General features: G+C 49.0%; 2 long non-coding RNA genes across 2 annotated transcripts; both read left to right on the top strand.

Annotated features, from left to right (window-relative positions):
- The first annotated feature begins 8,492 nt into the window (after window positions 1-8,492).
- Window positions 8,493-16,760, top strand: LOC121167101. The gene is made up of 3 exons (XR_005885548.1): window positions 8,493-8,791; window positions 15,483-15,488; window positions 16,727-16,760. It is a non-coding gene; the product is annotated as an uncharacterized LOC121167101 (long non-coding RNA).
- LOC121167102 lies at window positions 9,629-9,979 on the top strand. The gene is made up of 2 exons (XR_005885549.1): window positions 9,629-9,699; window positions 9,941-9,979. It is a non-coding gene; the product is annotated as an uncharacterized LOC121167102 (long non-coding RNA).
- Window positions 16,761-22,350: the final 5,590 nt, after the last annotated feature.

The following is a 22,350-nucleotide window of genomic DNA, read 5'->3' as shown; positions in this document are numbered from 1 at the left end:
TTTTCTCTCTGACTTCCAGCCAAATGAATAAATCTTCGAGGGGAAAGCTTTGAAAGCTTGGCGGCACCATGAAACATCACACATGACGTCTGACTCAGGGACATGCAAATATCCGCAAAATCGGAGAAAGCGTGGAGATACAGATCTTCTGTCTGGGTCCAGTGGACTAGAGGCTCGGTTTCCGTATCTCTCACCCCATCTCTGCAATCTTCTGTGACATCACAGACAATAGGAAATGGCCACAGTAAGGCTAGGTCCTCTGAAAAACTCTGGAACATGTCCGTAACGTGACCTTTGCCATGATCTTGGGTTCTTGGAAAGTCCCAGAAGAGGAGAGAGAGGGCTTCTCTGGTTCCAGGATGAGATCTTTCCTTTTACAGCTCCAGCGGTAAGCAGTGAGCTGACTGACCCACATTGTTTTCTTTAAACAAAGTAGAAGGATCTGTTCGCTTGGTTCCACTATTCTTACTGGGGGGATATGGCTCTTACTTGGTGGCTGCTAAGTGGGATGCAGCTCTTACTGACTGGATAGGTTAGAGTGCATGATGTTTGCACTGACTGGGGAGTCATGATCCTACCATATATCATATGCTCTTAGTTCATTGGATGCTGGTTACTAAACACAGCCGCTGCCCGCTTCCACACGTTGTGGAATGAGACATTCTACTGGTTGGTGCCGGGACTCCTGAACTTCCATGAGTCTTCTTTCAAACTCATTTATTTTGTGGAGGGGGGAGAAATAGATTTGGTCAATTCACTTTTTGAACTTCAGCTTTCTTACTTTTTTTTTTAAGATTTATTTATTTTTATTGTAAAGTCAGATTTACAGAGAGAGACAGAGGGAAAGGTCTTCCACCTGCTGGTTTACTCCCCAAGTGTAAACTGAGTTGATCCAAAGCCAGGCCCCAGTAATGTCCTCTAGGTCTCCAACATGAGTGCAAAACCCCAAGGCTTTGACCCATGCTCGACTGCTTTCCCAGGCCACAGGCAGGGAGCTGGACAGTAAGTAGAGCAGCTGGGACACAAACTAGTGCCCAATGGGATCCCAGAGCATGCAAGATGAGTATTTAAGCTGCTAGGCCCAGCTTTCGGAGGTTTGTTTTTTTTTTTTTTTTTTTTTAAGATTTACTTATTTTTATTGGAAAGACAGAAATACAGACAGGAGGAGAGACAGAGAGGAAGATCTTCCATCCAATGATTCACTCCCCAAGATTCACTCCCCAAGTGGCTGCAACAACCAATGCTGTGCTGATCCGAAGCCAGGAGCCTCTTCTGGGTCTTCCACATGGGTGCAGGGTCCCAAAGCTTTGGGCTGTCCTTGACTGCTTTCCCAGGCCACAAGCAGGGAGCTGGATCGGAGGTGGGGCTGCCAGGACTAGAACCAGCGTCCAAATGGGATCCTGGCACATTTAAGGCGAGGACTTTAGCCGCTAGGCCACGGTGCCGGGCTGTTTCTTCCCTTTTTTTTTTTTTTAAAGATTTATTTTTAGAGCCCGGCGCGGTGGCACAAATGGTTAAGGTCCTCGCCTTGCACACCCAGAATCCCATATGGGCACCGGTTCTATCCCGGCAGCCCCGCTTCCTTTCCAGCTTCCTGCCTGTGGCCTGGGAAAGCAGTCCAGGACGGCCCAAAGCTTTGGGACCCTGCACCCGCGTGGGAGACCCTGAAGAGTCTCCTGGCTTCGGAGCGGCATAGCATCGGCCGTTGCGCTCACTTAGGGAGTGAATCATCGGATGGAAGATCTTCCTCTCTGTCTCTCCTCTCTGTATATCTGCCTTTCCAATAAAAAAATAATAAATCTTTAAAAAGATTTATTTAAAGATTAATCTTTAAAAAATCTTTAAAAAGATTTATTTTTATTGGAACTGCAGATATAGAAAGAGGAGGAGAGACAGAGAATAAGATCTTCTGTCCAATGGTTCACTCCCCAAGCGGCCGGAGCCATTCCTGGTCTCCCACGCAGGTGCAGAGTTCCAAGGCTTTGGGTCGTCCTCGACTATTTTCCCAGGCCACAAGCAGGGGCTGGATGGGAAAAGCTGAGCTGCCAGGATTAGAACCAGCGCCCATATGGGATCCCTGCATGTTCAAGGTGAGGACTTTAGCCGCTAGGCCATGCTGCCAGGCCCAAGCTCATCTTTTCATGGTCCTGCCTGCTTTCTGCACTCCTGTTGGATTACGTTCCTCTGTTCTCATGATCCCCAGGGCAGGAAGAAGGCCCGCAGCAAGCTCGCTGGGAAAAAGGGGCTGCTGAAGGAAGGGTTCCTCCAAGATCAACGACTCACACTCCATAATGAGATCTCACCTTGGATTTCCCTGCAGAATAGCCTGCAGTCCAAGAGAGTCCCTCCCTGACTCCAGCGGAAGTGAGCCCTGCAACCCGTGCGCTTCCTCTGCACACAGCTGTCTGCTAGACAGCAGGGAGCCTTTCCGCAGGAGAAGGCTGCCTTAACAATCTAGATGAGCACCTGGGCCTTTGGGGAAATCAGGGAGACCCCAGAGAGCAGCTGGAACCTGAGAGGTGTGAGGACTCCCGAACCCCAGGGATTGATGGTTAAGGCTTGGAAAACAATTAGAGTGGGACTGACTCACCCAGCAGGTGGAGCCCAACTGTGTTCTCCAGGGACTGGAGCAGCACTCCCTCAGGGTGATTTTCAGGAAAGGAAAAAGCAGGTCCCAAACAGATCAGCATGATTGCTAGAGACAGCATAGATAGCATGCTATATGGTTTGTTATCTGCTGGGGTATAGCAATCTGTGCAAGCTATCTGATGTTATCGAACAAATTACTCCCCTATTAGGGAGCATTAATGATATTAAGATTTAATGGGGGGAGGGGGCTTTGGCATGTCCTAGGCTAAAGTCCTCACCTTGAACGCCCTGGGATCCCATATGGGCACCAGTTCTAGTCCCGGCAGCTCTGCTTCCAATCCAGCTCCCTGCTTGTGGCCTGGGAAAGCAGTTGAGGATGGCCCACAGCTTTGGGACCCTGCACCCGCATGGGAGACCCAAAAGAAGTTCCTGGATCCTGGCTCCGGATCGGCGCAGTACCAGCCGTTGCTCTCACTTGGGGAGTGAATCACTGGATGGAAATCTTCCTCTTTGTCTCTCCTCCTCTCTGTATATCTGACTTTGTAATAAAATAAATTAGTCTTTAAAAAAAATGATTTAATGTCAGTTTCCTTTCTCACACATTTCCTGTGGGTCAGGATTCCAGGCTCAGTTTAGATGAGCAATTCTGGTTAGGGGTCTCTCATGCAGTGGTGAGTGGGCTTCAGCAGGGACCGAGGAGTATGTTGGTTTCAAGGTGGCTTCCCCACATCGCTGTTGGGAGAAGGCCTCAATTCCTTACTTGCTGGCCATCTCACTCCATCCTCACCATAGGCCTAGAGTGATATTGCAAGCTGGTTCTCAAGGACTGGGTGGGTGGGTGGAGAGGCCCTCAGGTTTGACATCCCAGTGCTAACGCCAGGGAAGTGCCGGATGGCTTCTGGATGAGTTGGTCAACCTGTGTATGCCTCTCCCTGGAGCTTCTCCCATGAGAGAGACACTAAGGCTGAAACCATAGACCTTGTATAGACTAATCGTGGAACTCTCACGGTGTGAATCACTCATGCTGTTGATCTTGGTCCAGACTGGCAAAAGGCACCAGATGACAATGGCAGAGTATGACTGTCAGGAGATGAGGATGCCTGGGATGTTTTGGAGGGTACCACTGTGCCATAGAACCTATGGGCTCTCTGGCCCAGATCTGCTCACCAGGCTGGGTGTTGATGCCAGCCGTTGGCTGGGAGCTCAGCCGAGGCGGTCAGCAGGAGAGTCTTGGTTCTCACCCATATGGGAAGAGGCGGACTCAAGGCAGGTGTTGCACAAGGAGGACAGCAGGAGTCTCTTGTCTCCTCGGGGTCTGACATCAGAAGCCAGGATCCAGGAATTTCTTCCGGGTCTCCCACGTAGACGCAGGGTCCCAAGGCTCTGGGCCATCCTCGACTGCTTTCCCAGGCCACAAGCTGGGAGCTGGATGGGAAGTGGAGCTTCTGGGATAGAACCGGCACCCATATGGGATCCCAGCTCGTTCAAGGCGAGGACTTTAGCTGCTAAGCCATGCCGCCAGGCCCCTAAATATTTATTTATTTTACGTGAAAGAGTTACAGAGAGAGAAGGCATGAGAAAGAGAGAGAGAATCTTGCACTGATTCATTCCCCAAATGGCTGCAGTGGCTGGAGCTGAGCCAGCCTAAAGCCAGGAGCTTTGGAACCAGAGGCCAGCAGCTTTTTATGGGTCTCCCATGTGGGTGCAGGAGCCTAAAACACTTGTGCCTTTCTCCACTGCTTTCCCAGGCACATGAGCAGAGACAGACTGGAAGCAGAGCAGCCAGGACTCGAACCAACACCCATTTGGGATATCAGTGCTATAGGTGGAGGCTTGGCCTGATAAGCTATGACACTGCCTTAGATTGCACTCTTGCTAAAACAGTGTCACAGTCCAGCCCAGATACAAGGCAGAATCCTACATACATATACAAGGGAATGGTGAGAGAGAGCAGGAATTGATATAAAATTCCAAGCTAGAGGGGGTATTCCAGCATTCTGAAATTCATGAGTCCATAACCCTAGCTTTACTTTTTAAATTTTAAATGTAAAACAAAAAATCGTACAAGAGACTGGCATGTGCTTATTGTGGAAAAATGAGAAAAATCCCACCAACTGTCATGCCCCTTTCATAGATAATCATCATATAATTGTAGTACTCCAGAATCAAGATATGGAAAAGTAATCATCCTTCTCTAAAGCAGAGTAACTCTGCCCACATCATACAGTGTGAGCTGGGTAGAGTGGGGCGGTCACATATGTACCAGCTGGGGAAGGCCTTCTGTATCTTATTTAAATATCCTATCTAACTGGTGAGAAAGGCATCGTTTTCATTTGGCGGGTGGGGAGGCTGAGCTGTCCAAAGCCTCAGCCTCTCCACCATTAAATCTCAAACCAATGCCCTGAGCCACTTCCTCCCTAGGTGAATAGGGAGACGCTGAGAACGCGTCCTCTGGGAGCTCAGCTGCTGTAATGGGGAACGTTCTTGCCACGCGGAGGAGCCAGCTGTGGACGTTTCAATCAACAGCCTTCTCTGAGCAGACAGCTGACAGCCAGTTATCAGTCACTCACACCATGAATGGGTTGGGTTGGAGTTCTCAGCCCCTCTAAATCCCCCCAGAGGACCACAGCCCCCTCTGACATGGAGCAGACCTCACACTCTCAGTGAAGCCACGTCAATCCAGAGCAGGGAGAGTTTACAAGACAGCGGCTCTTTGAAGAGTCCTGAGTCTTGCCAGATTTGTTGATCCAGCAACGGGCCACCGAAATGGAAGGGAGCTGCCTGTGTTGACGACCAGCGCCAGCCGGGCCTGCAGAGGGGGTTTCCTCCTTGAGGCAGTGACCCAAGTCAGGGACCTCCAGGGATCAGTGCAGGAGGGTGGGTCACATAGGAATTTTCCTCGTAACCTTCCCTAGCTGGGAAAAAAACCTTCGTGAGTCACAAGACTGGGAGGACAAACTGGGTATGAGCTAACAGAAATCTGGGCAGGATTCCGAAAGTAAACAATGTTGATTTCTCAGCACAAGGGAAGCCTTGCCCAATGCGGTTCAAACTCACCTCAATACTCACTGCTTTCCACATGAATTGCTCGGACTGAGATTTTTTTCCAATTTCAAAAAAAAAGTACATCATTCTAAAGCAAATAATAGGCATTTCGCTTCCTGCCAATGCAGACCCCTGGGAGGCGTTGGATTCAGAGGCAACTGAGAGAGAGAGACTCTTAGTTCAGATAAAGCATTTTGTTAGTTTGGAGAGATTCTGATGGAGCGCTTCCTGGCAGGGAAGTCTGGGGCCACTTCCACATGGTGGCATGACTGGGTGAGGAAAATGACTGCGCGGGGGACACAGCATGGCATTTCATACGTCGTAGGCAGGGGGGATGGGAGAAGACAGCAGCCCCTCAGTTTGTGCGTGCATGTGATGTGTAGCACGGAGTCCTGCTCATGGCAAGTGTTGACCTTTTGCAGAGACAAGGTCAGGGTGATTCAGCATTCTAGACATTCCTGGATGGGGGTGTTGGCTTGACTTCAGCAGGGTGCTTTAGTCACTTCTGCTCTGTCCACCTAAGAGGGTGGGTAACAGTGATAACTCAAGTCAGTGGGGCCCCCGCTGCCCATACGGGAGCCCTGGGGTCGAGTCCCCTGCTCCTGGCTTTGCGCCATCCCCTCCCCGCTGTGGGAATTTGGAAGCAAGCTGGTGGATGAGAACTTGGTCTCTCTGCCTCTCCAACAAATAAAAGCAGTAAGTAGCCCCACTTGGACACGGCCTAAACACGGCACGGTTCCTGAGGGGCACAAGCAGACCCTTGTTCCTGTACAATCCCTGGACAGTAATAAGATGACCTTGAGGGAATTGCATGTGGCATGTGTGTCCCGTAGTAAAATCAGTCCTATTTCTCACAGAGCAAATGCGGAATCTCACAGAACTAGGGGAGGGGGCGGCACTGTGACTTCCTTGAGACCTCTGTTAGTGTCAGAGCTCAAATGTCTCTTGTATGTCTCTTCAGTAGCTCGCAGTCTCAGGACATCAGAAAAGCTGGGAAGAATGCAATACCTACAGATTTCAGAGTTTCATCCAAGAAGATTCCTGAGTGTACCAAGTGATCCTTCTGCACCTTCCGCCTCCCCTCAAAGCACCAAGAGACATGTGAGGAATATTTTTTTAAGATTTATTTATTTATTGGAAAGTCAGATATACAGAGAGGAGAGACAGAGAGGAAGATCTTCTGTCCACTGATTCACTCCTCCAAGTGACCGCAATGGCCAGTGCTGCGCTGATCCGAAGCCAGGATCCAGGAACCTCTTCCGGGTCTCCCACATGGGTGCAGGGTCCCAAAGCCTTGGGCCATCCTCCACTGCTTTCCCAGGTCACAAGCAGGGAGCTGCTGGTGGGATGGGAAGTGGAGCTGCTGGGATTAGAATTGGCACCCATATGGAATCCCGGTGCATTCAAGGTGAGGACTTTAGCCGCTAGCCCACGCCGCCAGGCCCGAGGAATATTTTTCAAGCCAGGCTTTCAGGGACCAACTAAGTCTCAGACCAAATAGGGTCTTCAGATTCTACTCAGGGGAAATCTAACAAAATCATCAGGAGCAAGCTAATTTTTCTTGACATTTATTTAAAGGGCAGAATTACAGAGAAGGGAGAAGTAAAGTCGGAGAGAGAGAGAGAAATTCTGGGTCTGCTGCTTCACTCCCTCTAACGGCCATCATGGTCAGACCAAAGCCACGAGACGGGCGCTTCAACAGAGGGTCGCCCACGTGGCTGCAGAGGCCCAAACACTTGGGCCACCTTCTGCTGCTTCCCCAAGTATATTAGCAGGGAGCTGGATTCGAAGTGGAGCAACCAGGACCTAAATTGGCCCCAGTAAGGATGCCAGCACTGCATGGGGTTGGCTTACCACTCTGCTGCAGCCTCACCCCATGCCACCAAGTAGGTTTTACACAGTGCTCCTGCACCTGCACCTGCACAGCTGCACTTCCGCCCAGCAGGCTCTTTTCTTTTAAGATTTATTTATTTTTGTTGGAAAGGCAGATTTCCAGAGAGAAGGACATACAGAGAGAAAGAACTTTTGTCCGATGATTCACTCCCCAAGTGGCCACAATAGCTGGAACTGACCCGATCCAAAGCGGGGAGCCTGGAGTCTCTTCTGGGTTTCTCATGTGGGTGCAGGTCCCATGGCTTTGGGCTGTCTTCGACTGTGTTCCCAGGCTGCAAGAAGGGAGCTGGATGGGAAGCGGGGCTGCTGGGATTAGAACCAACGCCCATATGGGATCCTGGCTAGGCTACTGCATTGGGTCCAGTTTCTTCTTTTTAATTAAAACAATCATTTCATGTACCTGAAAGGCAGAGCAACAGAGAGAGAGAGATCTTCTGACAGTTGATTCACTCCTCAAACACCTGCAATAGCCAGCGCTGAGTCAGGCCAAGGCCAAGAGCCAGTAACTCATCTTGGTCTCCTATGTGAGTGGCAGCAGACACTTGAGCCATCATCCTTGGGAGTCTGTTTCTCTACTTTAGTGTAGTGGATTTCCAAGAAATGTAAAATTAGAAGAGAAGTTGATGAATAAATGCCCTCCCTCTTTTGTTCTTGTTTAAAAAAAAAAAATGTTGGCCCATTGTGATGGCTCAATTGGCTAATCCTCTGTGGTAAGCACCGACCAGCATCCCACACTGGTTCATGTTCTGACTGCTCCACTTCTCATCTAGCTCCCTGCTTATGGCCTGGGAGAGCAGTTGAGGATGGCTCAAGGCCTTCGGACCCTGCACATGCGTGGGAGACTCAAAAGAAACTCCTGGCTCCTGGCTTTGTATTGGTTCAAACTATGGCCGTATGGTCATTTGGGGAGTGAACCATCAGATGGAAGATCTTTCTCTCTGTCTCTCCTTATCTCTGTAAATCTGCCTTTCTGCGAAAAGTAAATAAATCAAAAACAAAACCAAAGCAAAACAAAAACCCCACATTGCCGAAGATGAGAAAAATTGGAATCCCTTATCTTGCTAGTGGGGCTGTGAAACAGGGAAGGCACTGGGGAACAGTGTGGCAACTTTTGCTAGCATAAATACAGTATTATCATCTGACCCAGCAACTCCGCTGCTTGGTATGTATTTAAGGGACTCGACAGCAAAAGTTCAAACAAGAACTTGTACACAAAACTTGTTCACGGCAGCACCATTCACGATAGCAAAAGATGGAAATGAGTGTAGGCCCCAGTCTCCCAAGGATTAACTCCACAGCACAGCTTGTTTCTCAAGGGTGTAACAGGAAAGGCAATCATGGCCCAAGTGGCTTGCAATCCTTCCTGCTTCCTTGTTGCATGTCCTTGGGGGAGCTTAGGTGTGGCTTAACCATTGGGAGGATCCTGGGCCAAGCAGACTATAAAAGATGCAGCTTGACTTCAAATAAACGGCATTCTCCTCACAAGAATGACCCACTGTGTCTGTGTGTTGTCTGTCTTGTCTGTCTCATCCCTAGTCCGCTCGACTTGGAGGTACGTGGCGACGCGGGCGTGCCAACAAACGAGTCCAACACCCACTGATGAATTCACAAGTCAAATGTATTCTATTCCAGTAGTAGAGTATTACTTAGCCATGTGCTTCAACATGAACAAACCTGGAAATCATTGCAGTAAGTGAGAGAAATTAGATGCAAAGGCCACACAGTTTAGCAGTCTCTTTGTATGAAATGCACAGAGGTCAACCCAAAGCCACCGAGAGCCAATGACTGATTGCTGGGCCTCGTGCAGAGAGTCAGGCATGAAGTTAAGGATGTGGGGTTTCTTTTTGGAATGGTGACGTGCTCCAGAACTGGTGATACTGGTTGTACATGTTGTGTGTGTAGTCAGTTTCAGTAAATGGCCAATTTGAAACTGCTGAGATTTTATTTAAGAGGCAGACAGCCAGGAGAGTGTTCACATTTGCTGGTTCCTTCCCAGATGCTCCCGGTGGCCTGCCGAGCTGGGCCAAGGCTAAAGCTAGGCCTTGGGAATGCAATCCAGCTCTCCCGTGGAGGTGGTTGGAACGATCAAGGCCTAGACTGGAACGAATGCGCTTTTGCCAGGTTCTTGCCTGCTAGAGAAGCAGCCTAGGAATAGGTCCAACTACAGACAAGGTGACAACGTTTATTTAAAATATGAGGAAGTCACATACACACCTGTGCCCTGTTCAGGGGTAGAGTGGGCCAGGAATGGTGGGGAAGGGATGTTTTCTATGTTAGCTCATGTGTGTCCCCCAGAAGAGACAGAGAAAAATGCCTCCCCGATTGCCAGGCTTCTTAGGAGCCTAGGAAGGGGAGTGATTACTGAATACTGCCCCCAGGTCCCAGGTGAGGGGAAGTGCAGCCTGGGGCCAAGGGGTCAAGTCAAGTGCTACTGGTTGGTTGTGTGACCTTAGACCTCTAGGTTTATCTTCCCATCTGTAGAACAGGAAGCCAGTCTTCCAAGTCCCTTTCTCCTTCTCTTTTTTCCTTCATCTTTCTTCTCGCTTTCTCCTTCAGCATATTTTTCCATTTTCTGAAACTTAGCTTCATCTATTCGTTTCCCCCAGACAAGATCTAAATCTTTTTACTATGCAACTTCCTTACAGTGGCTCCAGGAGCACCGGTGTTTTTCTCAGTAGCAGACACCAGGAGAGATTCATTCCATGTCAGCCAGGGTATTCTGTGCACTGCAGGTGGAGCAGGGCAGCTTCCAAAGGGACTGGAACTAGTGGGTGTAGATAAGTGGGCCCCGGAGTTACAAGCTGTCCAGCTTGCAAACCACACAGGCTTCCTGTGGGCCACGCAGTACACCGGCCTCACCAAGCACTTTAACCATCATTTTTGGGCAAGGGCTCCAATGGTAGGATTATAGAATGATGTGGAGGGATGTTAATATAAGTGTGCAATCCTGGCCTGATTGAACCCTCAGAGAGCTGTGATTCTGCAGTTGCCCACCTAACTTTTCTTTCTGTGTATAATTTGCAGCAAGGTAATAATGGTGGTTAAAAGTGTGCACTCATTTCCATCTTATTCTTTTTTTAAAAAAAATTATTTAATTAGAAAGACAGATTTACTTAGAGAAGGAGGGACAGAGAGAAAGAGCTTCCATCTGCTGGTTCACTCCCCAAGTGGTCACAATGGCTGGAGCTGAGCTGATCTGAAGCCAGGAGCCAGGAGCTTTTTCCAGGTCTCCCATGTTGATGTTGGGTCCCAAGGCTTTGGACCATTCTATGCTGCTTTCCAAGGTCACAGGCAGGGAGCTGGATGGGAAGTGGAGCTGCCAAGATACAAACCAGTGCCTATATGGGGTCCAGGCATTTTCAAGGTAACATTTAGCCACTGAACCATCATGCCAGACCCAAATGAATAACTTTATTCAAAAAAGAAAGGATTTGGTTCATAAATGAAGACAGGGGAATGGAGTTAAATGCACACAATGTCTACTTGCTGTGCTGTGGCCAAAAGTTTGACCTTGAACTAGATCAAGCTTCCAATGCCAAACACCAGTTTACAGGAATTAGAAGGAGAGAGAGGGTTAAACTAGCCTGGCAGACATAGTAAAATCTAGACTGTGAGAAACCCCACACAGCAAATAACTGCATTCATCAATATCAAAATAAAGAAAGAACACAGATTAAAGGCAAGAGACAGAGAGGGAAAAACAGAGGGGTCTTCCATATGCTGCTTCACTTTAAAAAGACAAATTATTACAAAGTCAGATATACAGAGAGGAGGAGAGACAGAGAAGAAGATCTGTCCAATGAATCACTCCCCAAGTGACCACAAAGGCTGGTGCTATGCTGATCCGAAGGTGGGAACCAGGAACCTCTTCCGGGTCTCCCACGCAGGTGCAGGGTCCCAAAGCTTTGGGCCGTCCCTGACTGCTTCCCCAGGTCACAAGCAGGGAGCTGCATGGGAAGTGGGGCTGCCAGGTAGAACCGGTGCTGATATGGGATCCCGGCACATTCAGGACGAGGACTTATGCCGCTAGGCCACAGCGCCGGGCCCATCTGCTTCACTTTTCAAACGGCTACACAGTTCTGGGCTGCATCAGGCAAAATCTAGGAACCAAGAAATCCATTCTGATCTCCCTGTGGTTGGCAGGGGCCAGCATACTTGCTCCCTCCTCTGCTGGGAGTTGGATCAAAAGTGAGAAGCTGGAGGTTAAATTGGCACTCCCAGGTGTGACGTGGGTGGTTCAGGTAACATGGGGACCCATTTCATCCTCATGACCTACCCCCCATGTTTGGGATGTTGCTCCCCAGTGGCTGGGGACTTTGCAGGACTGTCTCACACAATGAAGAATGACTTGATTGCTGACTTCAGTGCTGAGTTCCAATGACAACATTTCAGAGATGCACACTGAAGTATCTATGGGTGAAATGACTCAGAACAGTGTGGGGTAGGGAAGCAAGTGGCGATCTGGGCTGTCAGTGGGTTGGGTAAGGAGCTGGGCTCAGATACACTCTATTTCTATTCAGATTCATTGGAAATTTGAACAAAGCAATTTTAAAAATATTTATTCTGGGCCCAGCACCACTGCCTAGCAGCTAAAGTCCTCCCCTTGAATGCACCGGGATCCCATATGGGTGCCGGTTCTAATCCCAGGAGCCCCATTTCCCATTCAGCTCCCTGCTTGTGGTCTGGCAAAGCAGTCAAGGACGACCCAAAGCCTTGGGACCCTGCACCTTTGTGGGAGACCCTGAAAGAGGATCTGGGTTTCTGGCTTCAGAATGGCGCAGCACCGGCCGTTGCACTCACTTGGGGAGTGAATCATCTGATGGAAGATATTTCTCTCTGTCTCTCCTCCTCTCTGTATATATATCTGACTTTGCAGTAAAAATAAATAAATCTTTAAAAATTTATTTCTACTGGAAAAGCAGATTTGCAGAGGAGAGACAGAAAGATCTTCCTCTGCTGGTTCACTCCTCAAATGACTGCAGTGGCTGGAGCTGAGTCAATCAGCAGCCAGGGGCCAGGCGCTTCTTCCAGGTCTGGCATGTGGGTATTGGCTCCCACGGCTTTGGGCCATCCTTCACTGCTTTCCCAAATCATAAGCAGGGAGTTGAATGGCAAGTGGAGAGACCGAGTTAGGATGTGGCATCCATATGGGATGCTGGTTCTTGCAAGTTGAAGATTTGCCAGTTGGGCCCGGTGCGATGGCACAGTGGTTAAGGTCCTCTCCTTGCATGCCCACGATTCCATATGGGCGCCGGTTCTAATCTCAGCAGCCTCACTTCCCATTCAGCTCCCTGCCTGTGGCCTGGGAAGGCAGTCAAGGATGGTCCAAAGCTTTGGGACCCTGCACCCACGTGGGAGACCGGGAAGAGGCTCCTGGCTTCGGATCGGCTCAGCTCCAGCTATTGAGGCTGCCGGCGGAGTGAATCATCGGACGGAAGATCTTCCTCTCTGTCTCTCCTCTCTGTATATCCGCCTTTCCAATAAAAATAAAATAAATCTTTAAAAAAAAAAAAAAAAGAAGAAGATTTGCCAATTGAGCTGTTATACTGGCCCCAGAATGAAATTTTTGTTTTGTGTGCATCTATTTTATTTTTCATGTTATTTATAAAGTTGAGAGGGATGCATGCCCATGTAGCCTTTGATTAGACTAGGGAGGGTCAGCAATAGATGCAGGTGGGCGGGACTCACTTTCAGATTTGCCCCACCCCTCCTTTGTCCTCAGGGGAGAAGGGGAAAGGTGTCACTCCTTGCTGCCTAGCAGGATCAGCACCCAGGGGTGGGGGTGGTCTTTTGATGATGCCAGTGTGGGGCAGTGTTCATGAGTGGTTTTGATAGTTTTGAGAAGTGGTTGGTTTCATTGCTCCAGGGTTGACAACATCTTTCCAAGGGCAGCTGGTTCACAAGGCCCACCTTAGTGCATCCCCAGGCCCAGCAGAATCCAACCTGTTTTATTTTCCATCCTCTGATGAAGCAAATGACACCCCCTGCTGGCCTAAATGAGCTTGCCATCTTTCCCATCCTGCATATCTGGAAATGCTGTCCACTGCAGAGGCATCTGCAACTGAGCAGGCCCAGTTCTGATGCACAGACTCCAAGGTTGGACCATCCATCCTGTGATTTTCTCCTGTAAGCAGGGTCTGAGTCCAGTAGTCCGGGCGGGGAGTCTCCCAGGAAGCCTTGCCTGGGTATGACCTCAGGTTGGGCTCTTATGTGTGCCAGCCAGCCAGTGCAGGGTCAGGTGTGATCCGTCACATGCACCAGCCAATGATGTACCGGTGGGATGCAGCTGCTTGGTCAGTTCTGCCTCAGCCCCCAAACCAACAGGTTCTGCGGCTTATCCCAGCTAGCCCTCCATAGACCTGATCCCCAGGGAGTGCGTGACCTAGTTAGAGTGACCCTTAATATCCCTCATCAGGCCCTGCCTAACCCTGGTTTTTGCACATGCCAGCCTCTGCTGCAGCCTCCCTTGGGCCCATCCCACATTCCATCCAGCTCCTGAGCACACCCACGGGTTGTGGTGCTTAGCTCAGCTTGACCCACCCCCAGATTTAGCCTTCATGTACGCTGCCTCCTGGCTCTCCTTGGCTTACCCACAGCTGTAGTTCTTGTGCTCACCAGTAGTAGTAGGTACAGGCTAGCAGGAGTGTGCCCACAGTTTCCCCTGTCAGGCATGTTCCCAACCCTGCATGTTATACCTGCCAGGTGGCGATGTGATCCAAGGTGACATGACTCATATCCAGTACCAGCACTTGCCACCTGGTGCTGTGGCCTAGCTCAACTGCCCTGCACCTATTCTAGCTCTCAGGCGTGTCAGTGGGTTCAGCAGCCTAACCCAGCCTGACCCACCCTCAGATCAGCCCGTCCTCTGTCCAGCTCTCATGCTCACCAGTGGGAACAGGAGCCCAGCAATGGAGTCCCCAGAGTTTCCCTACCAGGCTAGCTCCCAACCCTGGGTCTGGCATGTACTAGCAGGTGCTGTGGCTGAATCTGAAATGGCCCTACCCCAGTTTCCACATTCACCAGCAGGTGCTCGAGCCTGGTTCAACCCAGCCCAACCCCAGTCCCAGCTCTTATCAGTACTTGCAGAAGCCTACCCAAGCCTAGCCCACTTCAGCCCTCATGTGAACTGGTGGGTGTTGTAGTCCAACCTGGCCTGGCCTGCCATCTGTCCTGGCTCTCACTCATGCCAGTACCCATTCTAGCTGTCACCAATGGGAGCTACAGCCTAGCCCAGCCTTGCCCACACCCATTCTGACTCTTGCAAGTATCAATAGATGCTGGAACACAGCCTAGTTTGGTCTGCCTTCAGAACTAGCCCATATGTATGCCAGTGGGTGCTGCAGTCCAGCCTGGTTTGTCTAGCCCCTCAGTGAGAGCTGCTGCCCAGCAGAGGAGTCCTCAGAGTTCCCCTACTACACCTGTTCCCAGTCCTAGTTCTTGTGAATGCTGGAAGGTGCTTCAACCCAGCCTGACATGGCCCATCTGCAGTCTCAGCTCTCGCTGGCAAGTGTTACAGCGTGGCTATTAAGGCATGGTCCACACCCTGTCTTGGTTCTTGTGCAATGGGTGCTAAACCTGACTCAGCCAGCTAGTCTTCAGATCTGGCCTACACAAACACGGTTGAATATTGCAGCTTTGCCTCCCTGGCCTGCCCCTTAGGGAAGTTCCCCAAGTTTCCCTTCCAGGCCTGCTCCCAGCCCAGGATCTCATATGTGCCACTGGGAGCAGCAGCCCTACTTGGCACAGTCTGCTCTCAGTCCTAGCCCTTGCATGTGCCGGCAGGTGCTACAGCCCAGCCCTGCCTGGCATTTTCCCAATCCCAGCCCCAGCCTCAGCCCCCATGAACGTCAGGTGAGTCCATGTCAGGTGAGTTCTGTGATCTAGCCTGGATAGGTTAATCACCATGCCTAACTCTCTGTGTAATCCAGTGGGTGCTGCAGTCCCACATAGGTGAGCCCACAGTTCCCCTACAGAATCTGCCCTAGATCAAGTCCTCTCACATTCTGGTGGGTGCTGTGGTCCAGCCTGACATGGCCCACTCCCTGCTCCAACACTTATGGGAGGGTTCTGCCATATACTCCAGCCATGCAGGACCCCTTACCCCCAGCTTTTGTAAGCACCAGTGGGCAGTGGATGCTGCTGTTTAGTCCAGTCCAGGTCTCCCACATGGGTGTGTGCCTTGGCTTGACCCAGACATGCCCTCTGGTTTCCCCCCCTTTAAGCCACTGCATCCCAGCTCCCTATCTTACCTGTGAGTGCAGTGGCCCAGGCCATGGAAGACTCCAGAAAGAAGTACTTCTCTGTCAAAAAAAAAAAAAAAAAGCAACTATGCTGGTATACTGGTATAATTAACCCAAATTTAGCATTGACCAAGCTCAGAATACTTGCCATCTATTGGCTGATTTTCTCCCCGCACTGCAACACTTGCCTAGGTACAAAGCAACCTAGGCAGTTGTCTACAGCTGGGGATGAAGCAATTTTTTAATTATTATTTTACTTTTACTTTTGATGATCTTTATGTAGTTGATTAGTGTGGGAAGGGTCGAGGATTAGGGAAAAGTGGGTGAGGCTGTTGTTTACAAATTTTATTTTTCTTCTTTCTGCATCTGGGTAAATGGGGGAGAGAGTGGGAGAAGCCACACGCAGCCTCCCAACTGCCTCAGTACCCGGGGATGGGGAACAGCCACCCGATGTCATCCCAGGGTCCCCAGTGTGGAGCATGCTCAGAGGGTTCTGTTCAAGTGGTTTCAATTGTCCTGAAATACTGTTACTATCACCTATTAAAGGATGAGGAAATCCTTCCTAGGTCCAATGGCTGACATAGTCTACCTTAGAATCTCCATTCACCCAGATATTTGCTGTCAACATTTGACGGGGGTGGTTGACCAATTTGTCCCACCCTCCTTTCTCAGTTATGATACCTGATGTCCTCCGCAGGCTCCAGTGGCCTGCCATATCCTCCATGTGCATCTGGGTATGCCATACACTGTTACTTTTTTTTTTTTTTTTTAAGATTTATTATTTCTATTGTAAAGGCAGATATGTACACCAGAGGGAGCTGCAGCCTAGTTAGAGTCCCCACTAACCCTCACTAGGCCCGCCCCCACAGCTGTTCTTGTGCTTGCAAGTATGTGCAGCCGACCGGTCCAGTCTGTCCCACATCCCATTCAGCTCTCGCACACTTCAATGGCTGTTGAAGCCCAGTTCAACTCAACCTCACTGTTCAGTTCACACTCTAGCCTGGGGGTGTCACTGCCTGTCTAGCCAGACCTGCCCCCAGCCCTAGTGCTCGTGCTTACCAGTGGGAGTTGCAAAGCCACCAGAGGAGTACTCACATTTTCCCTACTGGGCCCACTCCCAGCCCCCGGACCTTGTACTCTTCAGGTGGTTCTGTTGTCTAACTTGACAGGGTTTGTCCCCTGTCCCAGCACTTGCCAGCTGATGCTGCAGCAAAGCCTAAGAAGCCTGCACTTACTCTGGCTCATGCCTTCACCAGTGGGTATGGTTGGTTAGCCCTGCCTGGCTCTCCCTCTAATGCAGTTGACATGCAGGCCAACAGGCATTGTAGCCCCTCCTGGCCTGCTCTGCCCCTTATCCCAGTTCTTAACACTCACCAGTGGAAGCAGTGGTCTTGCTGGGGAACATACGCAGCCCCCCATTGGGCTCATAACCCCCCACATCCATAGCAAAAGTACTAAACCTGTATATTTGGTATTGCAAATACACTTATGCCTGATCAAGCAATGGATTCACAGTGAAATCCACAGCTGTGCAAGCCTGGGAATGATTTACAAAAACTGTAAAATCATTAAAAAGTTGTTTCAAAATATGCACTTTTTGTGCCCAGCCTCATGGCCTAGCTGCTAAAATCCTGACCTTGAACACACCAGGAAGCCATATGGGCACCGGTTCTAATCCTAACAGCCCCACTTCCCATCCAGTTTCCAGCCCTGGAGGACGACCCAGGGCCTTGGGATCCTGCACTGCGTGAGAGACGCGGAAGAGTTCCTGGCTCCTGGCTTCGGATTGACTCAGCACTGGCCATTGCGGCCACTTGGGGAGTGATTCATTGGACAGATCTTCCTCTCTGTCTCTCCCCCATCTACATATGTATATATATCTGACTTTGCAGTAAAAAGAAATAAATCTTTTAAAAAGCTAATCTTAAAAAATATATATACTTCTTGCTGTAGACACCCACTGTACATACAACTATAAACTTTGTTCCCTCTAAACAAAAAAGGAAACATGTAAAAAGGAGACTCGAAAAGTCTGAACATTTTCTTCCCACCAGATACTAAAGTCAATGTCTTTCATCTAAGACATTATATTGAAAAGACTATTATATTTTTAAATTTATTTTATTTTCGAAAAGTTTAAAAAAGATTCATTTATTTTTATTCCAAAGTCAGATATACAGAGAGAAGGAGAGACAGAGGGGAAGATCTTCCATCCGATGATTCACTCCCCCAAGTGACCGCAACGGCCGGTGCTGCGCCCGTCCGAAGCCAGGAGCCAGGAACTTCCTCCAGGTCTCCCACACAGGTGCAGGGTCCCAAAGAGTTGGGCCGTCCTCGACTGCCTTCCCAGGCCACAAGCAGGGAGCTGGGTGGGAAGTGGAGCTGCTGGGATTAGAACCAGTGCCCATATGGGATCCCGGGGCGAGTTCAAGGTGAGGACTTAAGCCACTAGGGCCCAGGACTATTATATTTTCAGACAAGATTACTGTCACCATAGGTATTCTTTCTAAAAGTTAAAAGAAAGCTACATAGCTGTGTTAATTAGAGTGCTTATTTTATACAATAAAATAATAATGACCTTGAATTTCTTTCAAAAATTACAATAGGCTACAGTTATCGAAGATGCAAAGTTATCTGAGTAGTTTATACAGGAGCTTTTTGGACTTTCATTATGCTAAAATAGTGGTGTTTTAGGATTTGCGTGATCGTCCTCTCCAATACAAACAATGGGGCCTGTTACAGTATACAGTCCACTATTTTCATACATGTGCAACATTGGTGGAGGAAGCCTCTGGGTTTACCAGCTGCACACTGTAGGACTATTATGGAAGTAAAAATCTCTCCTGTGATACTGAAAGGTGATTAGAGTGTGCGAACTGATACAGTAGCTTTCATCTGCCTCTTCTAGGGTACCAGCATTGCAAAGTGCATTTAAGATGCTGGTAAGTTTAACAAAGTTGGAACGCTGGCACTGTTGAACTGGGCAACACTTTTTCATACCTGGTTCAGAGCTATAGCATATTTAGCTTATTAAAGAGCTGACTTGATGACTTTTTGCCGGCCTTTGCAGACATTGGGGTTTTTCTGCTAATTTGCCGCATTAGGTCATAAAAGATCTCATTAACATCTTTTTTTTTTTTGCAGAGGTTTTTTTTTTTAAGATTTATTTTATTTTTCATTACAAGGTCAGATATACAGAGAGGAGGAGAGACAGAGAGGAAGATCATCCATCCGATGATTCACTCCCCAAGTGGCCACAATGGCCGGTACTGCGCCAATCCGAAGCCAGGAGCCAGGAACTTCCTCCAGGTCTCCCACGTGGGTGCAGGGTCCCAAAGCACTGGGCCATCCTCGACTGCTTTCCCAGGCCACAGCTGGGCGCAGGATGGGAAGTGGAGCTGCTGGGATTAGAACCGGCACCCATGCGTGTTCCCAGCGCATTCAAGGACTGTGAACTGAGCAGTGATGGAATAAACCAATGCGAATCCTGGTCCATTCTTCATGTACAGATCCCTCATGGCTGTAAATTGTTCCGTTTCTGCAGTATGCAAGATTTCAAGCATCCACCGTTGTGCATCTGCTTCACATTGCTTTCTGTAAGAATCTTCTATCGTGCGATCATACTTTTCAACAAAAATTCCTTGAACGAACTGTTCAGTCAGAGCAGACTTTCCAATACCCCCTGAGCCAAGACTAGCCAGTTTATATTCACGCATGATGCAAACCTGTCAAGATGTAGCACCCTCTCACGCTGTCACTGGGTGCTGGCAGCCAGGGTCACGTGACGCCTCCTTGGGGTCACTGTTCTGGGCGTCCAGGTGGTCCTTTTGCTGCCGCTCCGGCTGAGTTACACGCCTGACTTTGGGCGAGGTTTCAAGGCGAGCAAATTTTTTTTTAAAGATTTATTTTTTTAATTTTTATTGGAAAGGCGGATATACAGAGAGAGACAGAGAGGAAGATCTTCCGTCCGATGACTCACTCCCCAAGTGAGCGCAATGGCTGATGCTATGCCAATCCAAAGCCAGGAGCCTCTTCCGGGTCTCCCACGCGGGTGCAGGGTCCCAAAGCTCTGGGCCATCCTCAACTGCTTTCCCAGGCCACAGGCAGGGAGCTGGATGGGAAGTAGGGCGCCGGGATTAGAACCGGCGCCCATATCTGATTGAGGGCGTTCAAGGCGAGGACCTTAACCACTGTGCGACAAGGCGAGCAACTTTTAAAAAGGCCCATGAGGTGACTAGCCATCTCTGAGCCTTTCTTAAAGACCTCTTCCTCTGGTTTTAGATTCTGTAGTGGCTCTGCTTTTTGTTTTCTATTGGGTCAGGCTGAAGTTCTGTGTCCTCAGATCCGCCCACCCTGCTGACAGGGAGGGGGAAGTGTGTAGGCTGACCTTCGCAGTCTATTTCCTCCTCTGCACATAGCAGCAGAGGCGTGTCTGCCAACCAGCAGCTGCTTGTCCGTTCCAGTTCACATCTTGTCTAGCATTGCTAAAATTGTGACTTTGTTCTCCACCTGAAATAGCGGTCTTTGGTTTCCATTCGACCCAAAGTCTTTCAATTCAGTCTAACTTTCATTTGTAGAGTTAGTTTGGAAAGAAACCCCCTCTTTTCGGTAGCAGAATTTGTGTACTATCCGTGTGATCATCTTCTTTACACATGTCATAGACTCTGTGTGGTCATCTAGGTGTAGGCTTGGTTTGTAAAAAAAATAGTTACACTATAAATCAATTATTGAATCTAGAGATTTTAAGCTATTTCTTCTCAGGTGACGCTTCATAGTTTGTGTCTGACAAAGTTTTAATAATTTTCACCATTAGTGAGGTCAAGTTTTTCATGCTTTTATTTGTCTTTTTTTTAAAAATAAGAGTTAGACTTTCTTTTATTTTTCTTTCCTTTTCTCCCTCCCTCCCCCTCCCCCCTCTCTTTCTCTCTTTTTCTTTCTTTCTTTCTTCCTTCCTTCCTTTCTTTCTTTCTTTCTTTCTTTCTTTCTTTCTTTCTTTCTTTCTTTCTTTCTTTCTTTCTGCCTTTCTTTCTTTCTGCCTTTCTTTCTTTCTGCCTTTCTTTCTTTCTGCCTTTCTTTCCATTCCTTCCATCCCTTCCATCCCTTCCTCTTTCTTTCCTTAGGAATCTTTATTTGAAACAATTACAGAGACAGAGGGAGAGACACATAGACTCACACACATAGAGCCAGCGAGCAAGAGAGAGAAAGAATGAATTAGCTCTTATGTGTTAATTCACTCCTCCAATGGAAACCTTGTCCACCATTGGCCCAGGCTGAAGCCAGGATCTTAGAATTCCATCTGGGTTTCCCATGTGGTTGACGAGAGCTCAGATACTTCAGCTGTCGTCTGCTGTCCCAGCTGCATAAACAGGAAACTGAATTGCAGGTGCAGCTGGGACTCTAACCAGCACACATAGGAGATGCCTGTATCTCAGGCAGCAGCTTCACCTGTTGTGCCACAGTGATGCCCCGAATCCAAGTCTGCTAGATGACAGAAAATAAGCAGGCACGTAAAATTTCTTTGTTCACATTAGAAAATATACTCAAGGGCCCGGCACCATGGCCTAGCGGTTAAAGTCCTCGCCTTGCATGTGCCGGGATCCCATGTGGGCACTGGTTCTAATCCTGGCAGTCCTGCTTCCTATTCAGCTCCCTGCTTGTGGCCTGGGAAAGCAGTCGAGGACGGCCCAAAGCCTTGGGACCCTGCACCCATGTGGGAGACCTGCCTGGAGGAAGTTCCTGGCTCCTGGCCTCAGTTCTGCGCAGTACCAGCTGTTGTGCTCACTTGGGGAGTAAATTGTTGGACAGAAGATCTTCCCCTCTGTCTCTCCTCTTCTTTGTATATCTGACTTTGTAACAACAATAATAATAATAATAATAAAATACACTCAAGTTTAAAATCTTGGCTTTTATACATTCTTGTATATTTGTTTTTTTTACAGTGAATGTGAGAGGCAGGAAGCTAGGGGAGAGGTTGAAATTGGTTTGTAGCCAGTCACTATGAAAGCAGGCAGAGGGATGGTGACCCTGAGATTCTGTTACTTCCCGGAGAACCTCGGAGAAGAGACAGCTCTGGGCAGGGTTGTTGGCTGTAGGTCCCGGATTGGTCATTATCTTCCCTTTCGTGTTACTGGCATCCAGCCCCAGTGTTGTCAACAGGCCTGTTCATTCCAAACACTGGGATTTTCTTTCTTTCCTATTTTTTTTTCTTTTTCTTTCTTTTTTTTAAGATGTATTGTATTGGAAAGTCAGACATACAGAGGAGAGACAGAGAGGAAGATCGTCAGTCCATTGATTCACTCCCCAAGTGGCCGCAATGGCTGGAACTGAATCAATCCGAAGCCAGGAGCCAGGAGCTTCTTCTGTGTCTCCCACGCAGGTGCAGGGTCCCAAGGCTTTGGGCCGTCCTCGACTGCTTTCCCGGGCCACAAGCAGGGAGCTGGAAGGGAAGTGGAGCTGCTGGTATTAGAACCGGTGCCCAGACGGGATCCTGGGATGGTAAAGGCAAGGACTTTAGCCGCTAGGTCATGATGCTGGGCCCTAAACACTGGGATTTTCATAAGCAATCAAGCCTCAGGCAATAGTT

This window comes from Ochotona curzoniae, unplaced genomic scaffold (genome assembly GCF_017591425.1).
Source record: "Ochotona curzoniae isolate NIBS_2020 unplaced genomic scaffold, NIBS_Ocur_1.0 patch328, whole genome shotgun sequence".
In the NCBI taxonomy this organism is placed as follows: Eukaryota; Metazoa; Chordata; class Mammalia; order Lagomorpha; family Ochotonidae; genus Ochotona; species Ochotona curzoniae.
Note: the sequence above shows the minus strand (reverse complement) of the source record. Positions and strands in the feature narration are given on the sequence as shown.